We start from the raw sequence: 12,500 nt of genomic DNA, 5'->3' as shown, positions 1-12,500 counted from the left end.
GAGGTCAAAAGGATGACCAGTAGTTGTGGTTCTCGCCCCGGGACTTGGGTCAGAGTATAGCCCAAGTGGAGCACTTGTGTCGGACTAGGGAGGCTGTGCCGGGCCCCCTGGAGGTCTAAAGGATGACCATGAGGTCAAAAGGATGACCAGTAGTTGTGGTTCTCGCCCCGGGACTTGGGTCAGAGTATAGCCCAAGTGGAGCACTTGTGTCGGCCTAGGGAGGCTGTGCCGGGCCCCCTGGAGGTCTAAAGGATGACCATGAGGTCAAAAGGATGACCAGTAGTTGTGGTTCTCGCCCCGGGACTTGGGTCAGAGTATAGCCCAAGTGGAGCACTTGTGTCGGACTAGGGAGGCTGTGCCGTGCCCCCTGGAGGTCTAAAGGATGACCAGTAGTTGTGGTTCTCGCCCCGGGACTTGGGTCAGAGTATAGCCCAAGTGGAGCACTTGTGTCGGACTAGGGAGGCTGTGCCGTGCCCCCTGGAGGTCTAAAGGATGACCAGTAGTTGTGGTTCTCGCCCCGGGACTTGGGTCAGAGTTTAGCCCAAGTGGAGCACTTGTGTCGGTCTAGGGAGGCTGTGCCGGGCCCCCTGGAGGTCTAAAGGATGACCATTAGTTGTGGTTCTCGCCCCGGGACTTGGGTCAGAGTATAGCCCAAGTGGAGCACTTGTGTCGGCCTAGGGAGGCTGTGCCGGGCCCCACTGGAGGTCTAAAGGATGACCAGTAGTTGTGGTTCTCGCCCCGGGACTTGGGTCAGAGTTTAGCCCAAGTGGAGCACTTGTGTCGGTCTAGGGAGGCTGTGCCGGGCCCCTTGGAGGTCTAAAGGATGACCATGAGGTCAAAAGGATGACCAGTAGTTGTGGTTCTCGCCCCGGGACTTGGGTCAGAGTATAGCCCAAGTGGAGCACTTGTGTCGGACTAGGGAGAATATGCCGTGCCACCTGGAGGTCTAAAGGATGACCAGTAGTTGTGGTTCTCGCCCCGGGACTTGGGTCAGAGTATAGCCCAAGTGGAGCACTTGGGTCGGACTAGGGAGGCTGTGTCGTGCCCCCTGGAGGTCTAAAGGATGACCAGTAGTTGTGGTTCTCGCCCCGGGACTTGGGTCAGAGTATAGCCCAAGTGGAGCACTTGTGTCGGACTAGGGAGGCTGTGCCGTGCCCCCTGGAGGTCTAAAGGATGACCAGTAGTTGTGGTTCTCGCCCCGGGACTTGGGTCAGAGTATAGCCCAAGTGGAGCACTTGTGTCGGACTAGGGAGGCTGTGCCGTGCCCCCTGGAGGTCTAAAGGATGACCAGTAGTTGTGGTTCTCGCCCCGGGACTTGGGTCAGAGTATAGCCCAAGTGGAGCACTTGTGTCGGACTAGGGAGGCTGTGCCGTGCCCCCTGGAGGTCTAAAGGATGACCAGTAGTTGTGGTTCTCGCCCCGGGACTTGGGTCAGAGTTTAGCCCAAGTGGAGCACTTGTGTCGGTCTAGGGAGGCTGTGCCGGGCCCCCTGGAGGTCTAAAGGATGACCATTAGTTGTGGTTCTCGCCCCGGGACTTGGGTCAGAGTATAGCCCAAGTGGAGCACTTGTGTCGGCCTAGGGAGGCTGTGCCGGGCCCCACTGGAGGTCTAAAGGATGACCATTAGTTGTGGTTCTCGCCCCGGGACTTGGGTCAGAGTATAGCCCAAGTGGAGCACTTGTGTCGGACTAGGGAGGCTGTGCCGGGCCCCCTGGAGGTCTAAAGGATGACCATGAGGTCAAAAGGATGACCAGTAGTTGTGGTTCTCGCCCCGGGACTTGGGTCAGAGTATAGCCCAAGTGGAGCACTTGTGTCGGACTAGGGAGGCTGTGCCGTGCCCCCTGGAGGTCTAAAGGATGACCAGTAGTTGTGGTTCTCGCCCCGGGACTTGGGTCAGAGTATAGCCCAAGTGGAGCACTTGTGTCGGCCTAGGGAGGCTCTGCCGTGCCCCATGGAGGTCTAAAGGATGACCATGAGGTCAAAAGGATGACCAGTAGTTGTGGTTCTCGCCCCGGGACTTGGGTCAGAGTATAGCCCAAGTGGAGCACTTGTGTCGGACTAGGGAGGCTGTGCCGGGCCCCCTGGAGGTCTAAAGGATGACCATGAGGTCAAAAGGATGACCAGTAGTTGTGGTTCTCGCCCCGGGACTTGGGTCAGAGTATAGCCCAAGTGGAGCACTTGTGTCGGACTAGGGAGGCTGTGCCGGGCCCCCTGGAGGTCTAAAGGATGACCAGTAGTTGTGGTTCTCACCCCGGGTCGTGGGTCCGAGTCTGGCCCGAGTAGAGCACTTTGGTCGGCTACCGGGGGGTGTGCCGTGCCCCCTGGAGGTCTAAAGGATGACCAGTAGTTGTGGTTCTCGCCCCGGGACTTGGGTCAGAGTATAGCCCAAGTGGAGCACTTGTGTCGGCCTAGGGAGGCTGTGCCGGGCCCCCTGGAGATCTAAAGGATGACCATGAGGTCAAAAGGATGACCAGTAGTTGTGGTTCTCGCCCCGGGACTTGGGTCAGAGTATAGCCCAAGTGGAGCACTTGTGTCGGCCTAGGGAGGCTGTGCCGGGCCCCCTGGAGATCTAAAGGATGACCATGAGGTCAAAAGGATGACCAGTAGTTGTGGTTCTCGCCCCGGGACTTGGGTCAGAGTATAGCCCAAAGGGAGCACTTGTGTCGGCCTAGGGAGGCTGTGCCGGGCCCCCTGGAGGTCTAAAGGATGACCAGTAGTTGTGGTTCTCGCACCGGGACTTGGGTCAGAGTACAGCCCAAGTGGAGCACTTGTGTCGGTCTAGGGAGGCTGTGCCGGGCCCCCTGGAGGTCTAAAGGATGACCAGTAGTTGTGGTTCTCGCCCCGGGCCGTGGGTCTGAGTATGGCCCAAGTGGGGCACTTGCGTCGGACTGGGGAGGCTCTGCCGCGCCCCCTGGAGGTCAAAAGGATGACCAGTAGTTGTGGTTCTCACCCCGGGTCGTGGGTCCGAGTCTGGCCCGAGTAGAGCACTTTGGTCGGCTACCGGGGGGTGTGCCGTGCCCCCTGGAGCCATGGGAGTGAGCTCCAGCAGACTGGTATTTTTCGGAGAACCAGGCCCACACTCCTCAGACTTTGTGCCCAGGGACAGGCCACCAAAATCGGCCGCGGCTCGTGCACTTTGCCCCTGCGTTTCTCCCAGAACCAGAGCCGGAAAAATCCCAAAATTGATGCCCAGAGATAGTCGACTCTGCCTGGAATAGATTGCCACCCAAACCCGCCAACTCACGCTGGTTTTCCGATGGCCTCACCTACTAACCCGAGCATGGTCATCGCTCGCACCTTCCAAAACCTCCAGGGGCGCAGGCACTTTTCATTTACTGGCCATAAGGCCGACCGCCTTAAGCGTTAAGCGATAAGCGAAAGGCTTAGTTTGGACTTAGTTTTTGGAGCGACGAGGTCGCCGTTTTGTCAATTCTGAACCGATTTTCACGCGGTTTTCGACTGCCTGCGCCTGGGGAGCCGCCCAGAAGCCCCAGGCAGTGTTCTGGGTGGACTTCCGGACCGGTCCGGACCCGGTACCGGCCGGGGGAACCGCACCACGCCTCTCGGGCGTTTCTACACCGATTTTCGCGGGGTTTTCGACTGCATAGACGGGGCCACCTGCTGCAGGGCCCGAGGGAGGGCCTGCCTGAGCTGGGTCCGACGCAGGGCCCGGTTCCTGGAGCCCGCCGGGGGGGGTGGGGTGGGGGGGTGGGGGGGGGGGTTCTCTAAGGCTCACGGCGGGCTGCTGAGGGGCCGGATCGGATGCAGACAGGCGCTCCTCTGCCCAGGTCTTTGCTCCCCTGCCCCACTAGGAATGGAAGACACACTGCCAACAGCTTCTGGAGGGTGATGGGCCCTGCTGCAGACCAGGTCCGACCCAGGTTTCAGCTATCCCACCCCGCAGGGACTTAAAGACACACTGCCATCAGCTTCTGGAGGCTGCTGAGCTCTACTATAGAGCAGGTCCGACCCAGGTTTCAGCTCCTGCAGCCCACTAGGACTTAAACACACACTGCCATCAGCGTCTGGATGGTGATGGGCCCTGCTGCAGACCAGGTCCGACCCAGGTTTCAGCTATCCCACCCCGCAGGGACTTAAAGACACACTGCCATCAGCTTCTGGAGGCTGCTGAGCTCTACTATAGAGCAGGTCCGACCCAGGTTTCAGCTCCTGCAGCCCACTAGGACTTAAACACACACTGCCATCAGCGTCTGGATGGTGATGGGCCCTGCTGCAGACCAGGTCCGACCCAGGTATCAGCTCCTGCACCCCGCAGGGAATTGAAGACACACTGCCATCAGCTTCTGGAGGCTGCTGAGCTCTGCTATAGACCAGGTCCGACCCAGGTTTCAGCTCCTGCACCCCGCAGGGAACTAAACACACACTGCCATCTGCAACTGGAGGCTGCTGAGCCCTGCTGCAGACCAGGTCCGACCCAGGTTATGGCTCTCCCACCCCCCTGGGACTTAAACACACACAGCCATCAGCTTCTGGATGGTGATGGGCCCTGCTGCAGACCAGGTCCGACCCAGGTTTCAGCTCCTCAACCCCGCAGGGACTTAAACCCACACCGCCATCAGCTTCTGGAGGGTGATGGGCCCTGCTGCGGGCCAGGTCCGACCCAGGTTTCAGCTCTCCCACCCCGCAGGGACTTAAACACACACAGCCATCAGCTTCTGGGGGCTGCTGAGCCCTGCTGCAGACCAGGTCCGACCCAGGTTTCAGCTCTCCCACCCCGCAGGGTCTTTAACACACACACTGCCATCAGCTGCTGGAGGCTGCTGAGCTCCGCTATAGACCAGGTCCGACCCAGGTTTCTGCTCCTGCACCCCGCAGGGAATGAAAGACACACTGCCATCAGCTTCTGGAGGCTGCTGAGCCCTGCTGCAGACCAGGTCCGACCCAGGTATCGGCTCTCCAACCAGGCAGAGACTTAAACACACACACACACACACACACTGCCATCAGCTTCTGGGGGCTGCTGAGCTCTGCTGTAGACCGGGTCCGACCCAGGTTTCTGCTCCTCCACCCCGCAGGGACTTAAACACACACTGCCACCAGCTTCTGGAGGGTGATGGGCCCTGCTTTAGACCAGGTCTGACCCGGGATATAGCTCTCCCACCCCGCAGGGACTTAAACACTCACTGCCATCAGCTGCTGGAGGCTGCCGAGCTCTGCTGCAGACCAGGTCCCACCCAGGTTTCTGCTCCTGCACCCCGCAGGGACTTAAACACACACTGCCACCAGCTTCTGGAGGGTGATGGGCCCTGCTGTGGACCAGGTCCGACCCGGATATCAGCTCTCCCACCAGGCAGGGACTTAAACACACACTGCAATCAGCTGCTGGAGGCTGCTGAGCTCTACTATAGACCAGGTCCGACCCAGGTTTCAGCTCTCCCACCAGGCAGTGACTTAAAGACACACTGCCATCAGCTGCTGGAGGCTGCTGAGCTCTTCTATAGACCAGGTCCGACCCAGGTTTCAGCTCTCACACCAGGCAGGGACTTAAACACACACTGCCATCAGCTGCTGGAGGCTGCTGAGCTCTGCTATAGACCAGGTCCGACCCAGGTTTCAGCTCTCCCACCAGGCAGGGACTTAAAGACACACTGCCATCAGCTGCTGGAGGCTGCCGAGCCCTGCTGCAGACCATGTCCGACCCAGGTTTCAGCTCTCCCACCAGGCAGGGACTTAGAGGCACGCTGCCATCAGCTTCTGGAGGCTGCTGAGCTCTGCCATAGACCAGGTCCGACCGAGGTTTCAGCTCTCCCACCCCGCAGGGACTTAAACACACACTGCCATCAGCTGCTGGAGGCTGCTGAGCTCTGCTATAGACCAGGTCCGACCCGGGATATAGCTCTCCCACCCCGCAGGGACTTAAACACACACTGCCATCAGCTGCTGGAGGCTGCTGAGCTCTTCTATAGACCAGGTCCGACCCAGGTTTCAGCTCTCCCACCCCGCAGGGACTTGAACACACACTGCCATCAGCTTCTGGAGGCTGCTGAGCTCTGCTATAGACCAGGTCCGACCCAGGTTTCTGCTCCTCCACCCCGCAGGGAATTAAAGACACACTGCCATCAGCTTCTGGATGGTGATGGGCCCTGCTGCAGACCAAGTCCGACCCGGGTTACAGCTCTCCCACCAGGCAGGGAATTAAACACACACTGCCATCAGCTGCTGGAGGCTGCTGAGCTCCGCTATAGACCAGGTCCGACCCGGGTTCCTGCTCCTGCACCCCGCAGGGACCAAAACACACACACTGCCATCAGCTTCTGGAGGCTGCTGAGCTCTTCTATAGACCAGGTCCGACCCAGGTTTCAGCTCTCCCACCAGGCAGGGACTTAAACACACACTGCCATCACCTTCTGCTGGCTGCTGAGCTCTGCTGCAGACCAGGTCCGACCCAGGTTTCAGCTCCTGCACCCCGCAGGGAACTAAACACACACTGCCGTCACCTTCTGCTGGCTGCTGAGCCCTGCTGCAGACCAGGTCCGACCCAGGTTTCAGCTCCTGCACCCCGCAGTGGATTAAAGACACACTGCCATCAGGTTCTGGAGGCTGCTGAGCTCTGCTGCAGACCAGGTCCGACCCAGGTTATGGCTCTCCCACCCCGCAGGGACTTAAACACACACCGCCGTCAGCTTCTGGATGGTGATGGGCCCTGCTGCAGACCAGGTCCGACCCACGTTTCAGCTCTCCCACCCCGCAGGGGATGAAACACACACTGCCATCAGCTTCTGGAGGCTGCTGAGCTCTGCTAAAGACCAGGTCCGACCCAGCTTTCAGCTCTCCCACCAGGCAGGGAGTTAAAGACACACTGTCATCGGCTTCTGGAGGGTGCTGAGCCCTGCTGCACACCAAGTCTGACCCAGGTTTCAGCTCATCCACCCCGCAGGGACCTAAACACACACTGCCATCAGCTTCTGAGTGGTAATGGGCCCTGCTGCAGACCAGGTCCGACCCAGGTTTCAGCTCCTCCACCCCGCCATCACCAGCTGGAGGCTGGCTGCTGCTCCTGCACCCTGCCATCAGCTGCTGGAGGCTTCTGTTCCTCCACCCCGCCATCAGCAGCTGGAGGCTGGCTGCTGGAGGCTGGCTGCTGCTCCTCCACCCCGCCATCACCAGCTGGAGGCTGGTTGCAGCTCCTGCACCCCGCCATCAGCTGCTGGAGGCTGCCTGCAGCCCCTGCACCCCGCCATCAGCTGCTGGAGGCTGGCTGCAGCTCCTGCACACCGCCATCAGCTGCTGGAGGCTGCCTGCAGCTCCTGCACCCCGCCATCAGCTGCTGGAGGCTGGCTGCTGCTCCTGCACCCCGCCAGCAGCTGCTGGAGGCTGGCTGCTGCTCCTCCACCCAACCATCAGCTGCTGGACGCTGGCTGCTGCTCCTGCACCCCGCCATCAGCTGCTGGAGGCTGGCTGCTGCTCCTCCACCACCCAACCATCAGCTGCTGGACGCTGGCTGCAGCTCCTCCACCCCGCCATCAGCTGCTGGTGGCTGGCTGCAGCTCCTTCACCCCGCCATCAGCTGCTGGTGGCTGGCTGCAGCTCCTTCACCCCGCCATCACCAGCTGGAGGCTGGCTGCTGCTCCTGCACCCCGCCATCAGCTGCTGGAGGCTGCCTGCAGCTCCTGCGCCCCGCCATCAGCTGCTGGAGGCTGGCTGCTGCTCCTGCACCCTGCCATCAGCTGTTCGAGGCTGGCTGCAGCTCCTCCACCCCACCATCACCAGCTGGAGGCTGGTTGCAGCTCCTGCACCCCGTCATCAGCAGCTGGAGGCTGCCTGCTGCTCCTGCACCCCGCCATCAGCTGCTGGAGGCTGCCTGCAGCTCCTGCACCCCGCCATCATTTGCTGGAGGCTGGCTGCAGCTCCTGCAACCCGCCATCAGCTGCTGGAGGCTGGCTGCTGCTCCTCCACCCCACCATGACCTGCTGGAGGCTGGCTGCAGCTCCTTCACACCGCCATCAGCTGATGGATGCTGGCTGAACGCTGGAGGCTGGCTGCTGCTCCCACACACCGCCATCAGCTCCTGGAGGCTGGCTGGCTGCTGGAGGCTGTCTGCTGCTGCTCCTCCACCCCGCCATCACCAGCTGGAGGCTGGCTGCTGGAGGCTGGCTGCAGCTCCTGCACCCCACCATCAGCTGCTGGAGGCTGGCTTCTGCTCCTCCACCCCGCCATCAGCTGCTGGGGGCTGGCTGCTGGAGGCTGGCTGCAGCTCCTCCACCCCGCCATCACCAGCTGGAGGCTGGTTGCAGCTCCTGCACCCCGCCATCAGCTGCTGGAGGCTGCCTGCTGCTCCTGCACCCCGCCATCAGCTGCTGGAGGCTGCCTGCACCTCCTGCACCCCGCCATCAGCTGCTGGAGGCTGGCTTCTGCTCCTCCACCCCGCCATCAGCTGATGGAGGCTGCCTGCTTCTCCACCCCGCCATCACTAGCTGGAGGCTGGCTGCTGGAGGCTGGCTGCAGCTCCTCCACCCCGCCATCAGCTGCTGGAGGCTGCCTGCAGCTCCTGCACCCCGCCATCACCAGCTGGAGGCTGGCTTCTGCTCCTCCACCCCGCCATCAGCTGATGGAGGCTGCCTGCTTCTCCACCCCGCCATCACTAGCTGGAGGCTGGCTGCTGGAGGCTGGCTGCAGCTCCTCCACCCCGCCATCAGCTGCTGGAGGCTGGCTGCTGCTCCTGCACCCCGCCATCAGCTGCTGGAGGCTGGCTGCTGCTCCTCCACCCAACCATCAGCTGCTGGACGCTGGCTGCAGCTCCTCCACCCCACCATCAGCTGCTGGACGCTGGCTGCAGCTCCTCCACCCCGCCATCAGCTGCTGGAGGCTGCCTGCAGCTCCTGCACCCCGCCATCAGCTGCTGGAGGCTGCCTGCAGCTCCTGCACCCCGCCATCACCAGCTGGAGGCTGGCTTCTGCTCCTCCACCCCGCCATCAGCTGATGGAGGCTGCCTGCTTCTCCACCCCGCCATCACTAGCTGGAGGCTGGCTGCTGGAGGCTGGCTGCTGCTCCTCCACCCAACCATCAGCTGCTGGACGCTGGCTGCAGCTCCTCCACCCCACCATCAGCTGCTGGACGCTGGCTGCAGCTCCTGCACCCCGCCATCAGCTGCTGGAGGCTGGCTTCTGCTCCTCCACCCCGCCATCAGCTGCTGGAGGCTGCCTGCTGCTCGTGCACCCCGCCATCAGCTGCTGGAGGCTGGCTGCTGCTCCTGCACCCCGCCATCAGCTGCTGGAGGCTGGCTGCTGGAGGCTGGCTGCAGCTCCTCCACCCCACCATCAGCTGCTGGACGCTGGCTGCAGCTCCTCCACCCCACCATCAGCTGCTGGACGCTGGCTGCAGCTCCTGCACCCCGCCATCAGCTGCTGGAGGCTGGCTTCTGCTCCTCCACCCCGCCATCAGCTGACGGAGGCTGCCTGCTTCTCCACCCCGCCATCACTAGCTGGAGGCTGGCTGCTGGAGGCTGGCTGCAGCTCCTCCACCCCACCATCAGCTGCTGGACGCTGGCTGCAGCTCCTGCACCCCGCCATCAGCTGCTGGAGGCTGGCTTCTGCTCCTCCACCCCGCCATCAGCTGCTGGAGGCTGCCTGCTGCTCCTGCACCCCGCCATCAGCTGCTGGAGGCTGGCTGCTGCTCCTGCACCCCGCCATCAGCTGCTGGAGGCTGGCTGCTGGAGGCTGGCTGCAGCTCCTCCACCCCACCATCAGCTGCTGGACGCTGGCTGCAGCTCCTCCACCCCACCATCAGCTGCTGGACGCTGGCTGCAGCTCCTGCACCCCGCCATCAGCTGCTGGAGGCTGGCTTCTGCTCCTCCACCCCGCCATCAGCTGACGGAGGCTGCCTGCTTCTCCACCCCGCCATCACTAGCTGGAGGCTGGCTGCTGGAGGCTGGCTGCAGCTCCTCCACCCCACCATCAGCTGCTGGACGCTGGCTGCAGCTCCTGCACCCCGCCATCAGCTGCTGGAGGCTGGCTTCTGCTCCTCCACCCCGCCATCAGCTGACGGAGGCTGCCTGCTTCTCCACCCCGCCATCACTAGCTGGAGGCTGGCTGCTGGAGGCTGGCTGCAGCTCCTCCACCCCGCCATCAGCTGCTGGAGGCTGGCTGCTGCTCCTGCACCCCGCCATCAGCTGCTGGACGCTGGCTGCAGCTCCTCCACCCCGCCATCACCAGCTGGAGGCTGCCTGCTGCTCTTCCACCCCGCCATCAGCTGATGGACGCTGGCTGCAGCTCCTCCACCCCGCCATCAGCTGCTGGAGGCTGGCTGGCCGCTGGAGGCTGGCTGCTGCTCCCACACACCGCCATCAGCTGCTGGAGGCTGGCTGGCTGCTGGAGGCTGGCTGCTGCTGCTCCTCCTCCCCACCATCACCAGCTGGAGGCTGGCTGCTGCTCCTACACCCCGCCATCAGCTGATGGAGGCTGCCTGCTCCTCCGCCCCGCCATCACCAGCTGGAGGCTGGCTGCTGGAGGCTGGCTGCAGCTCCTTCACCCCGCCATCACCAGCTGGAGGCTGGCTTCTGCTCCTGCACCCCGCCATCAGCTGCTGGAGGCTGGCTTCTGCTCCTCCACCCCGCCACCAGCTGCTGGAGGCTGGCTGCTGCTCCTGCACCCCGCCAGCAGCTGCTGGAGGCTGGCTGCTGCTCCTCCACCACCCAACCATCAGCTGCTGGACGCTGGCTGCAGCTCCTCCACCCCGCCATCAGCTGCTGGTGGCTGGCTGCTGCTCCTGCACCCCGCCATCAGCTGCTGGTGGCTGGCTGCAGCTCCTTCACCCCGCCATCACCAGCTGGAGGCTGGCTGCTGCTCCTGCACCCCGCCATCAGCTGCTGGAGGCTGGCTGCAGCTCCTCCACCCCGCCATCACCAGCTGGAGGCTGCCTGCTGCTCCTCCCCCCGCCATCAGCTGCTGGAGGCTGGCTGCTGCTCCTGCACCCTGCCATCAGCTGCTGGAGGCTGGCTGCTGCTCATCCACCCCACCATGACCTGCTGGAGGCTGGCTGCAGCTCCTTCACCCCGCCATCAGCTGCTGGTGGCTGGCTGCAGCTCCTTCACCCCGCCATCACCAGCTGGAGGCTGGCTGCTGCTCCTGCACCCCGCCATCAGCTGCTGGAGGCTGCCTGCAGCTCCTGCGCCCCGCCATCAGCTGCTGGAGGCTGGCTGCTGCTCCTGCACCCTGCCATCAGCTGTTCGAGGCTGGCTGCAGCTCCTCCACCCCACCATCACCAGCTGGAGGCTGGTTGCAGCTCCTGCACCCCGTCATCAGCAGCTGGAGGCTGCCTGCTGCTCCTGCACCCCGCCATCAGCTGCTGGAGGCTGCCTGCAGCTCCTGCACCCCGCCATCATTTGCTGGAGGCTGGCTGCAGCTCCTGCAACCCGCCATCAGCTGCTGGAGGCTGGCTGCTGCTCCTCCACCCCACCATGACCTGCTGGAGGCTGGCTGCAGCTCCTTCACACCGCCATCAGCTGATGGATGCTGGCTGAACGCTGGAGGCTGGCTGCTGCTCCCACACACCGCCATCAGCTCCTGGAGGCTGGCTGGCTGCTGGAGGCTGTCTGCTGCTGCTCCTCCACCCCGCCATCACCAGCTGGAGGCTGGCTGCTGGAGGCTGGCTGCAGCTCCTGCACCCCACCATCAGCTGCTGGAGGCTGGCTTCTGCTCCTCCACCCCGCCATCAGCTGCTGGGGGCTGGCTGCTGGAGGCTGGCTGCAGCTCCTCCACCCCGCCATCACCAGCTGGAGGCTGGTTGCAGCTCCTGCACCCCGCCATCAGCTGCTGGAGGCTGGCTTCTGCTCCTGCACCCCGCCATCAGCTGCTGGAGGCTGGCTTCTGCTCCTCCACCCCGCCACCAGCTGCTGGAGGCTGGCTGCTGCTCCTGCACCCCGCCAGCAGCTGCTGGAGGCTGGCTGCTGCTCCTCCACCACCCAACCATCAGCTGCTGGACGCTGGCTGCAGCTCCTCCACCCCGCCATCAGCTGCTGGTGGCTGGCTGCTGCTCCTGCACCCCGCCATCAGCTGCTGGTGGCTGGCTGCAGCTCCTTCACCCCGCCATCACCAGCTGGAGGCTGGCTGCTGCTCCTGCACCCCGCCATCAGCTGCTGGAGGCTGGCTGCAGCTCCTCCACCCCACCATCAGCCGTTGGAGGCTGGCTGCTGCTCCTCCACCCTGACATCACCAGCTGGAGGCTTCTGTTCCTCCACCCCACCATCAGCAGCTGGAGGCTGGCTGCTTGAGGCTGGCTGCTGCTCCCCCACCCCGCCATCACCTGCTGGAGGCTTCTGCTCAGCCACACCGCCACCAGCTGCCTGTGGTGAACCGCTGACGACCAGCCCAGGCCCACGTCTCACCTCTCCCTGCCCGCCCTGGATGCACAACCACCCACCCAGGCTCAAGCTTCCCCCTGCCCGCTGCACGTCCAGCCGGCCTCTGCCCTGTCCCCTCTCTCACCAGCATCACATCCAGGCTCATCAGGCATCCCCATGCCCGCAGCCTTCTCCCACCCACAC

Source organism: Nothobranchius furzeri, chromosome 19, assembly GCF_043380555.1.
Source record: "Nothobranchius furzeri strain GRZ-AD chromosome 19, NfurGRZ-RIMD1, whole genome shotgun sequence".
Taxonomy (NCBI): Eukaryota; Metazoa; Chordata; class Actinopteri; order Cyprinodontiformes; family Nothobranchiidae; genus Nothobranchius; species Nothobranchius furzeri.
The sequence above is the reverse complement of the archived record's forward strand: the minus strand, read 5'-3'. Positions refer to the sequence as shown.